Source organism: Lissotriton vulgaris, chromosome 5 (assembly GCF_964263255.1).
Source record: "Lissotriton vulgaris chromosome 5, aLisVul1.2, whole genome shotgun sequence".
Classification (NCBI taxonomy): domain Eukaryota; kingdom Metazoa; phylum Chordata; class Amphibia; order Caudata; family Salamandridae; genus Lissotriton; species Lissotriton vulgaris.
The window spans coordinates 1,952,660,976-1,952,672,385 of NC_141693.1; the positions used below are offsets into that span (position 1 = coordinate 1,952,660,976).

At 41.8% G+C, this 11,410-nt stretch overlaps 1 pseudogene; it reads left to right on the top strand.

Moving 5' to 3' along the window:
- The first annotated feature begins 1,155 nt into the window (after window positions 1-1,155).
- On the top strand, window positions 1,156-1,762 carry LOC147717846 (exosome complex component CSL4 pseudogene; annotated as a pseudogene).
- The last annotated feature ends 9,648 nt before the right edge of the window (window positions 1,763-11,410 follow it).

Consider the following 11,410-nt stretch of genomic DNA (forward strand, 5'->3'; position numbering starts at 1 on the left):
CCATGCGTGGTACTTGTTAGTGTTGTATAATCATATAACTGCCAGGCAGTTGCCGGTAGCACTCCTTTGGGAAAATCCATCCATGCTTTAGTATTTCTTACTTACCAAATAAACGTGGAATTAATCAAGTCGTTTGTTTTCAGAGAGCTCCCCCTAACACTGGTGTCAGAGGATATAGGATGCAAACACAGCTCATGTTGATTGACGATAGTACTGAAGCCTGGTAGCAAGCCTGCATTCCTGATGGCTATAAGGAGTGTGATATCATTGGGCAAATGTTTGGTTATCTTTTAGTTTCTGCTTCTCATGCCTTGCCGGTCAGTGGCAACCTATGCTACTAGACTCGGTGCGGAGCTGGTCAAGTAGAAAATTCTTCTGTCATCTTGTGATATGGTTCCTATGAATTGCTTGCTTGCTACTGTAGGCAGCGTTGAGATCCCCTAGGGTGAGTTGTGCGCTATAGTAAATGTAATTAACATAAGAGTTAAGTAGGACTCTGTATCTGGACAACATAAACTGGAGAATATGTGAACTCAGTTCACACATATCCTCAGAAGATGTTGGCCCAATTCCTAGAGACGTCACAGTCAGTGTTCCCAGGAAGTGGCGTGCAAACTCGCGCGCACATCTTTCACTCCGAGCGCACAGTATCCTGTTTGAAGCACGCACACAGCAGATCCCTTGAAGCGTTCGCGTCATCCGGGACTGGCAGGAGGTACATTTGCATTTTTTACTGACCGCCTGTGCACGCATTCAGCAGTAAGAAGCTCGTGCACTTGCTTCATTTCATTTCCTAATGGGGCATGGAAGGGGGCTGATTGGGGGCCATTGTGAAAATATCTCTGCTAATTGCAGCGCATGACAGTGCTGCGATTAACAGGAACACTTTCACAGAGGCCCACAATCAGCCCGCTGCCGCGCTCCATTAAGAAATGAAATGTAGGAAGTCCAAAACCACGTCGTGTGCTTTACACGTTGTGCTTTTGGACTTGATGAATGGTTTTTTTGTTAGTGGAGTGCTGCTGTGGGCTGATTGTGAGCTTTTGTGAAAATATTCTTCTTAATCGCAGGGCATAGGAAATGGCTGTGTGACAGAGCCAATATCTTTGGTTCACGCTCGTTAGAGCATGTGTCGCTGTGCTAAAGTGTTTGGGACCAGCAGAGCGGTTTGTGGTCATGGCTCCTGCACGGTACTGTATACCTGGAGTACGGTTGTGCAGTCTTGAAGACTTTTACCCTGGCAATGGGACATACAGCAGGCATGGGTATATTTATGCCTCCCTCTCAAGGTATGTAATGAAGAAAAGTGATAATGGAATGTTGCCTACGGTTTCCGTGGTGAGAGATGCACAGTCCCAGCTCCTACCTGATGTGGGTGCAACTGTCACTTGTAAGGTGTGCAGCATTAATTCCTGTTTTGCCAAAGTACAGATCCTCTACATTGCATCCACTCCATAGAAGAATACATTCAGAGGAACAATACGAAAGGAAGACATTCGAGCCACTGATAAAGATAAGGTTGAAGTGTACAAGAGTTTCTGAACTATTGACATCGTCTTGGCAAAAGTTATTTCTCTTGGTGATGCACAGTCCAACTATCTGTTGACAACCGCTGAGAATGAGCTGGGCGTGGTGGTTGCCCACAGTGAAGCACGAGTGCAGATGGTGCCCATCAGTTGGTGTTGAGATGCAATGCCCGCAAACGCACATGAAGGAGTTCAGGAAAGTGGGCCGGGTGCAGCCAGAGTTTCTACAGATGTAGTCAACTTGAATTTCTCCGAAGTGTTGTTTCCCGCGCCTCTTGGAGCTGTGCTACACACTCCGCACTGTTGGCAGCTCTCCTGGCGTAAATAAAACATGTTGTTCTATGACATGTACAGTCTTGCTGCTCAATGTGGTGTCCATGGCAAAAGGTACATTAGTTGACAGAAGAGATTGCATATCAGCTGATTCATGTCCAACAAAAATTTGTTTCTCAAAATTCTTTGCTCCTCAGTGCCTATAGTGGTTATACTAATCGGAAAATGGTTTGACAGGGTCCGATTCGGTGCAAAATGAGCAATTCCGTGTTATTTTTTCAGGCCTTCTTAATGCAACTAAAGTGTAATGTTTGTATTTAAAGAAAAATACAAGTATATTCTAATTAATTGCAGTGCATGACAGTGCTGCAATTAACAGGAATACTTTCACAAAGGCCCACATTCAGACTGCAGCCGCTCCCCATTAACAAAACAAGCATTTGCAATGCAATAGGTCTCGCATTTATGCGAGTTTAAGCTATTGGCATTGTAAATGACAATGCCTTTTATTTATATTTAAAAAAATTAAAATAAATAAAAGGCATTGATATTTGCAATGTCAATAGCTGAAACTCGCGTAAATGCGAGACCTATTGCAGTGCAAATGTGATAATGCGCTGCCCCAGGTTAGCCGCGTACTCTTGCTGCCCGTTAGTGCAAGATGGACCACCCAACTGAAGCAGCCTTTCAAAGTGTGGGTGAAACCAGCCTGCACTTTCAGGGGGACAAAGACTCCCATGCAGGTGAGCGCACTCACTGGCATGGAGAAGCATAAAGGTGTCAAAGGGACCCCCTTTCAAATGGCGCACTGACTGCGGGCTATCTAGGACCAGGGTCCTTTCTTTGGTGTCTTGGTCTGCTCCAAATAATTTGGAAAGGATCTTGTATGAAGAAACCACTTGCAGGCTTTAAATCGTCTGAAATAACCAATCACGACCTAATAAACTAGCAGTCTTATTAAATAAGCTTTTAGCTCGAGTTCACAACCCAGATCTGAGCGTTGACAGTGGGTCTGACGATTCACGATGGTCATTTAAAAAAAAAGGATTTCTAGCTAGGCATGTGCAAACCAGTCCAACTATTCAAACACCATTTTGTGCATGCAAATGTTTATTTTTAATTAATGATTTGTGGTTTTATGTGTTTCTTTTGTGGGATTTGAGTACTTTGTGAACTTTAGCGAGGCTATTTTTCATGTTACAAGGCACTGTTGTATTGTCTCAATGAAAAGAACATGAACATTCGATATGTGCGATGACAGGCTACATTGTGTTCTGCCACTTTCATTGCCGAACATTCACATGTGCAATTAAAATGGCTCTGACATAATGTTAACATGGCATATGCATGGAATTAATTAGCATGGTTAGGTGTGCACAAGGGTCTTGACTCACGTGAAGCAAAACTTCAAGCTGGTTGTGATTAAGGCTCCCAGTTCTCACTGAATTTTCAACAGATTTGTTTTTTTACAGATATATGCAGACAGAAAAAATCTTTTTTTAGTCTGTATTTATGTTTAAATATGAACAGATACAGAAAACAGATTTTCTTTTGAATGATTGTCACTACTGTCAGTCATGTGTGTTAGGTCAACAGCTATGTGGATTGGCACTTAGGCGAGTTTTAAAAAAAGAAAAAAAATCATAATGAAGCTTACACAACTGCACTTGTTTAAGCTGTTCTACACTACAAATGATTTCATATAATTGTACTGTTAATGGCGCCATCTATGTTTTACTCTCCAAATATGGTTTATGCCAAGACATTTTTATTTTAAAAAGAAAGCATTTAAAGAAAACCAAGATACACATCAGAATTCAATGTGTTCTGGCCAATAAACAGCGCTACGAGGCCTCCAGGTAGCAACGCGCTTTACAAAACCCAATTTCATTTCATTTCATAAATGCTACTTCTGTCAACAGTCATGCTCCCTCAACCAATTGATGCTTGTCTGCGCTAAAACTAGAACAGCCACTAATGGAGACCGTGCTGTTTGTACAGAAGCAGCCAAACTGGGGAACTCTCTTCTTTGAGTTTGGTTTGCAGACAGAAACAAACCTATGTTTTAGACACTAACTGAAAACTCAGATTTTAATAATGATCTTCCGGGCTTTATTTCTCAGACACTGATTTTATAACTGTCTTCCAAAACCAAGAAGCATCTTTGTTTGATAACTCTACAAATAAACCCTACCATAACATATAAAAGAAATTAAATGTATGCGGCTGGGCAAAAAAACATTGAAAAAGAATTGTGACTGTTAGGAGAGGGCTGTTTGTAGTATTTGTGGCTGTAAATACACATGCACTACATACTCCTGCTATCTAGTGTTCAGCTCAGACATTTGCAACAATTTTTTCTTCGAGAAGCAGTTAGAGTCATGAGGTTAGTGACTCCTCTTATTTGGCAGGGCACATGGGCACCAGCTCTATTGTTGGATTGGTTCTTTCCGGCTGGTCCAGTTCAGTTCAGGGGCAAGCTCACCCTCCAAAACTGAGGGGCAGCAACAACAATGGCCAGTGATAATTATAAAGTAGAGACAATGGTATGGTCTAAAGGGTGGGGGAGAGTTGCTGCAGGCGGGGTTACGCTCCTCTGGCCTTTAAAAGGACCCGTCCCTGGGGGTCACATTAGATACAGTGCCCTGAGGGCCTTATTTATTTAATTCACAGCATGACCACTTTCACTTTAGCGGCTGTGCTACAAAAGCTTTCTTTCTTTATTTTTAATACGCTGTTTGTAACAGTGCCCCATACGCGCTTCACGATGGCCATGCCCCTTTCTTTAGACGCTGCACCCACTTGCGTGGTCTGGTTCCTGGTGCACATAACCTTGGCAGCAGCGCACAGAGACCTTACACTGCCGCACACAGAGTAAAAGAAATAAGAAGGAACATTGGTCACAGTACCCCATCAGAACCCCTTACCATACCAGGATAACAGATGGTATCAGCAACCTCGAACATGACCACTCTTCTTCCCAAGGAAATCATGGAAACAGATCTACCCTTTTGTTGTTACTTTTGCATGCCCAAGGTAAACACAAGAAAGATACGAATATGGCATTTCAAACATTTATTGAAGCAATCAAATTCTTGTGTAGAAAGTGTGAGCTGCAATTATTAGGCAGATGAAAGAAAGCATTGTAACCAGCATTATGAAAATGGTTGAAAAGATGAAAAGTTCAACTATAATAACATTACTATGTGATTATACTGTTCAATCCATTGGGATCACCTAACCCCCTATACATGGGTATGATGTGACTAGAAGCCGATCTGATGTAGAGCAGGCTATCGTCCTTTGCAGCATAAAGGTTAGAGACAGCATCTCAGTCACAGCCCACCACGTTGAAGGACAATTCTAGAAGTGCTTCTCTGTTAAATGCAGCACAGTGGCTGTTTATATAATAAAAGCACTCTTCCAATTGCTCTGTGTCAAAGGTGCAGAGCTGATGCAATGGTTTGTCTACAGACCTAGAGCTGTCTCCAACTGGACAACGTCAATGCAAAGGCATCTCGTTCTATGTGCCTAGCGTTGTGCAGAGTGTATGAACAACATGATAGTAATACTTACTAAGAAATTAATGCATGTAGAATAACTTCTCAGTACATTATCTTGTTAGTGTAAAACGTGTAAAATGTCACCATTAGAAAAAGATGTCAAGCTAAAACGTGAAACTAAAATGGAGACTCGAAGCTAGCCCTGAGAAACCTTATAACAATCTGCGTTGAGCTTGATTGGAAAAGACAAAGTGACATGAAACATTGGTTTCAAAATGGACATTGCAGAATTTGATGTAAGTTACATGTGCGGCTTCCAGGTGTGGGAGTAACTAAAAAAGGCAAAACAATCAGACCCGTGCTATGCGGATATAGATTTCTGTAAATAGTAATTCACATTTGCGGTATACGGTTCACACCATCTCATTCATAAAGATTGAATCCAACGGTTCACAATGGTCTGCATCACATGAGGTGTTATAATTACTTGCATGAATGATGAACCTGTTAGGATACATTCATGGTCGGTTTGGCATGTTTACATTTATCGGGCACTAGTTTCAATGACAAACCTTGAATAACGAGTCACGTCCTACAAATCTCTCTCACTACAAAACACATTTTTTCCTTCTTTCGGGTTCTTCACAAGCACACTTTTACCGGTTATAACATACAGGACCTTTTCAGATCGATGTATTGCATTATACTGAGTTAGGGTTTAGTCGATTTTCGCAGGACTAACCCCCTGATGAAGGGCGCAGCCCGAAATGCATTGGGCAGATTTAAGTTATGGATAAATGAGTTTGGAGCTAAAATAGATATTACAATGTAAATAAGGATATAATTCATGGAAAGAACATATAATATAAAGAATTCTACTAATTACCTCATTACAACTTGAATAATTTATTTTTGATAATAACAAGGAAGACCAAGTTACACTAAGCACCCTCTTTATAGTTCAAAGTCAAGAAACAGACATTCTTTTTTGTTTCCAAATGCGAGAATAAAGTTATGGTTCTTTTTCACCAATTTCAACAGTCAGTCCATTGGTAGTGAGGCTTCAAAGCATGGATCCAAAACCGTGTGTAATACTTTCAAAGTCTTTATTTTGAACACATTAAAACGTTTTTTTCCAGCTTGGCTCTGCCGACACGTGTTTCGCCCTCAGGGGGCTTTTTCAAGGCTGGAAGCAATAAAAATTACAGTAAATAAATGGACCAAATATAATCTAAATATATACAGTTTCCCTAAGTATATACACTGTGCCTGAAACAAGCTTTTGCTTGTTGCATAACATTAGTAAAAACATGGGCATTGAGAAAAACCACAAAACACCGAGAAAATATTCCACACTATGTACAAATTCTACAATTGATGCGCTGACAATACTTCACATTTCATATGTAAGTCAAATGTCACACTTAGTAGTTCATGTGTTCCTGTTATCCACAAACAGGTTTTCTAACATCAATATAATTCTATACTTTCAAAGCTCTGTTTACATTTGACCAAGGAAAACGAAATTCATACATTTCAATAGAGGGGTATGGGATCCATGTCCCTATTCCTGACCCCTATTTTCTAGTTGAGAAAGGGGATTCCTGAAACATTCCAATTCAATGCATCATTTTGTTACGTGGTCAATGAACTTGGACCTACCAATCTAGATAAAGAAGCACTTATTTTCAAACAGTTCTTGTTGGTTGGGCGTAGCAGGTACGATGTGGTTGTAATAAGAATCCTAATGCAGTAAGGATGGTAAAAGAAAGAGTGCATATTCACAGACATGATCGTCCCAAATATCCACAATGGATCAGGGTTTAAAAGAAATTCCACTGCTCATACCTATTAATTCCAATGCTGACAGCTCAGTAGATACAGGTGCAAGTTCCAGTTAGATTGCTGTAAAGGATGTGAGAACCAGTTGTTACATTATATCGTACACATATAGGTACATATAGACTGAGTCCCCAAAAGAAAGGGGAGATCCTGCTATCATCCCCATCACAGTGGCACAAAAGAGGGTTGATAAATTCTCAGTTTACTCACTCAAAAAAGTCGCGTAAATCACTGTGTGGAGATCAATTCTTTATGTCCATGTAGTTAGCAATCCCGTAGACCATGATAAGTCTGGAGGAAAATATAGAAACTATTGTAATGCATACTCTATCATTAGATAAATTCTTAAAGAGACTATACTCTTATAGTGCCTACTGTAGCATTAAGTAAAGTCTAAAATAGACTTGGACTATGTATTCATGTGGGGTGTCGCTGTATGGTTAACATGCTAGAAACAGTAATTAAGATTAGCTCATGATTCCTGTTAAGGGTCTTCACTTGAGTTCTTAAGTCTACTAGTCATAGCTCTTTTGGTAATATTTATTTTATACATGATGTCAAACTATTACCAATCGCATAAGTTGCAAGGTATGATGTAGACAATACTCTACTGCATAAGATACATGGTGGTTGCCAACCCCTTTTAATCGCTCTCCAAGTAAGCATAGAGAAAGCGTTTTGTGCAGCAAGAGTAAGAGCTATGTACGTTTTCAATCACACCAAACAATAGATATATGTGTGTCACCTGCTTTACAATCGTTAAGGATCTAAGCACACATGGCGTGTGAATCTACGGTAATGACCTAAAAAGTATTTGCATCATAATATAGGCTATGGAAACATGCAAACTGGCACTGAATACGTGGTGGTTGTTAACATAATCCAATAAAAATTACAGGCAAATGGTGCAATGGCCATTAATTGTAACCGGCAATACAGTTATTCCTCCGCATCCCCCGTGTCACGGAAAATGAGAAGGACGCAAATAACGCCAAATACGAGGTGAATATCCAAGACAAAGGGGCCATTATTGTAAACAAAGTTGGACGCAACTACGCCAAATACGAGGCGAGTATCCAAGAAAATGGGGCCATTACTGTAAACAAATTTAGTTTCCTGCCGTGCGAAGAAACTCATAGTTCGAGTTCCCCCCCTAAATTACCTTGCCAGTTCAGCTCGTGTCTCCCCGATCTCCACTGCTGGACGCTACCCGAGTGGAGGTCCCGCCGGATATTTAAATATGCGCATAGAGGGAAGAAGCGCGAGATATTGCGTCATGAGATTCCCTCCCACTTTCATTAGGAAATGGGTGCTACTATGGCGGCCATATTGTAGTGTACCGGCATAATGCGAGCCCAAGTGTTATCAATCGCCTAAAAAGAGTTCGGAGTAAAGATAATAGTAGACAATACATGTCAGAGCCGGATAACTAAACACTTTCACACTTAAAACGACATGAGCATAAACATCCGGTGTGTAATTTGAAATGTGCTACAAACAATTATTAAGTTTGTCCTTTCTTTACTAGATATACCCCGTCGTAATGTGCATGGTTCCAATGTAGAGTTACATTTCCCTTATTTCCAGACATGTTCCGCATAATAATGGTGTGTCCACCAATTGCTGGTGGGCGACTCAGTCATTGACGATTCCAGACCAGTTTCATATCTGAGTAGGTGACGTTTTGTGTATAAATAAGCATGGGACATGTATAGTTCGCGTGCAAACTGTCCACATGCATAGCCACAAATAATAAGCAGGCATTGACAGGAGGAGAAGAAAATCATGTGCGAAAGTAAGGCAATACATACAAAAATTACTCACTGAGAAACGCTACCACCAACATTATTGTATTAATTTATTTTTGATATTGAAAACTTCGAGTGCGGTTTGGGGACGCTCCCCTATCACAAGGGGACAGAGAATCTTTTGCTGATTAATCATACCTCATACCCAGGAGGACTTACCAACCGGCACCCTTACGTAGGCTCAACTGACCACTAAGTTTACCATAGAGTGCGTGAATCTCACCACTAGTTGGATTGCGTATAGTAATTAATTGCACATCACATGGTGAGAGAGAGAGTGCAAACCTGCCAAATCACACGGTGCCACTGTGTCACACCTTTTCAGCTGCCTTCACACGATCACCCAGTGAGGAGCAGAAATCACATGGTGGCAGGCAGTGCAAGCTGGAAACCACTTCACAAAGTGGCTTTTCAGCTTGCCTTTGCAGGCTGTACGTATCCGATGTCCATTAAGGGGTGTGACAACACCCAGGGACATCAGTGTCAACTTCAGCCATCCTTTGTTTTTTTTGAGAGGTTGGGGTATCTGGGAAGATTTTTGGAGAGCAAAATGCCTCCTAAAATGTTCTCAGCACGAGGCCTCACCCTACAAGGCCACGCCCCCTCTTCACACATTGACATTGTGTTGTAGGTTGACAAGTCTGAGTGTGTTTCAAGAGATGAGTAATGTAAATACTTGCTGGTGGCTGCACAGCAGTGAAAGGCCACTAGAGGGCAGCAAGGAGCTATTGAAGAAGGATCAAAGCAGGAACATAAGAATACATTGAGGTTCACAACTACTCAAGCTGTGACAGGCCCACCAAGTGTTTAGCAGGATTGTCAACAAAAACTGTGGGAATTAAAGTAAAGATCCTGGAATTTCATGTTCTGTTGTTTAAAAGTAAATTGAATTAACAATACCTGCTGCTGAAAGGAGGTGCAGGATGCAAAACACAAACTGACCTTGTGACTTTCTTCCAACTCCTGGTAAACCTAGCTTACTCGGAAGCTCTGGCTACGTTATTTTGAGAACCATGTAGTGGCCGTTGATGGTGAAAGTTAACTCTACTAGGAGAACCTTTGCTTTGCTTTTCAACAGCTTGAGCGAAGAGAAACAACATTTATCTGACCATCTTCCCGAGCTCAAGCCTGAGGTGCATGATTTTGGGGGAAGGAAACAGTACATCAAAGCTATGATTCGTTTTGGAAAACAATTTTCGCAAGAAACAAGTGTGGTCATGAAAACTACGCACAGGATATTTGCACAAAAGCAACTGGCACACAAGTTGTTAGATGAATGTAGCTGCTCCAAGGGTATTGCCAGCGGCATCTGAAGGTGGCTCATTACTGGATCAATACATATGTGATCAGGGTAATAGCTTTTGCTACCATAAGGAAATACAGGCGAGCCTGTTGTGCAGCAGCAATCTCACACTGGAGGAGGTAGTGGGGGGTTTGGGAGGTGCTAGTGCAGGTTAACATAGTGCATGAAAAAGAGGTGTGTGAAGTTTGAAGAAATGCAAAGTTCTCTTGTTTTTGAAAGCAGGAGTTAAGAGGGGCATGAACGATCCATTTTACATTATCAATATTGGTAGAATGTATATGCAGGTAATGGTGGAGATAGGTTCACCTATTAATTTGGTGTCAAATTGTTGGTGTGGAGGCTTTCTGTAAGAAAAATGATGTGCACCCCTCTAACATTTGTGCGATTGCGTATGATCGGAAAGGATCAAACTTGCAGGGTTTGGGTTTTATGGGCAGTTTATCACCACATAATTCTCGATGAAGAAACTAAAGTGCTTATAAGGTTTGTCACATCTTGTGGGAATTTGTGTTTCGGGCGCTTGCTTTTTGCGTTTGTGTTAGCGGCATCAGTCTTTCAAACACTCATGTATAGGTTATTTGGGCATCAAAAACAAGTTTTAATCAATCAATCATACATTTATAGAGCGCACTGCTCACCCCTGAGGGTCTCAAGGCGCTGTAGGGAGGGGGGGTGCCGCTATTGCTCAAATAACCAGGTCTTGAGGTGTTTCCTGAAGGTGAGATGGTCCTGGGGCAGTCGTAGGTGTGCGGAGAGGGAGTTCCATGTCTTGGCAGCCAGGTAGGAGAACGATCTTCCTCCGGTGGTGGTTCTGCGAATCCGTGGGACGGTGGCGAGGGTGAGGCTGGTGGAGCAGAGCTGGCGTGTGGGGGTGTAGAACGAGAGGCGGTTGTTGAGGTATTAAGGGCCCATGTTGTGGCGCGCTTTGTGTGCGTGGGTGAGCATCCTGAACGTGATCCTCTTGCTGACAGGGTGTAGCAGGGTTTCCGTTCTCCCACAGAACTGTGCATAGAGATCTAGAACCTCAGTGAGTTAGGATGATCCAAAACTCATCTCAGTGTCAGAAATCTCCTTACCTAGCTAGCTACAGTGTCTCATGGATCATTATGGAATGAACCATGTCTTAGACAAACCAGAACATGATCTTTAGAATAC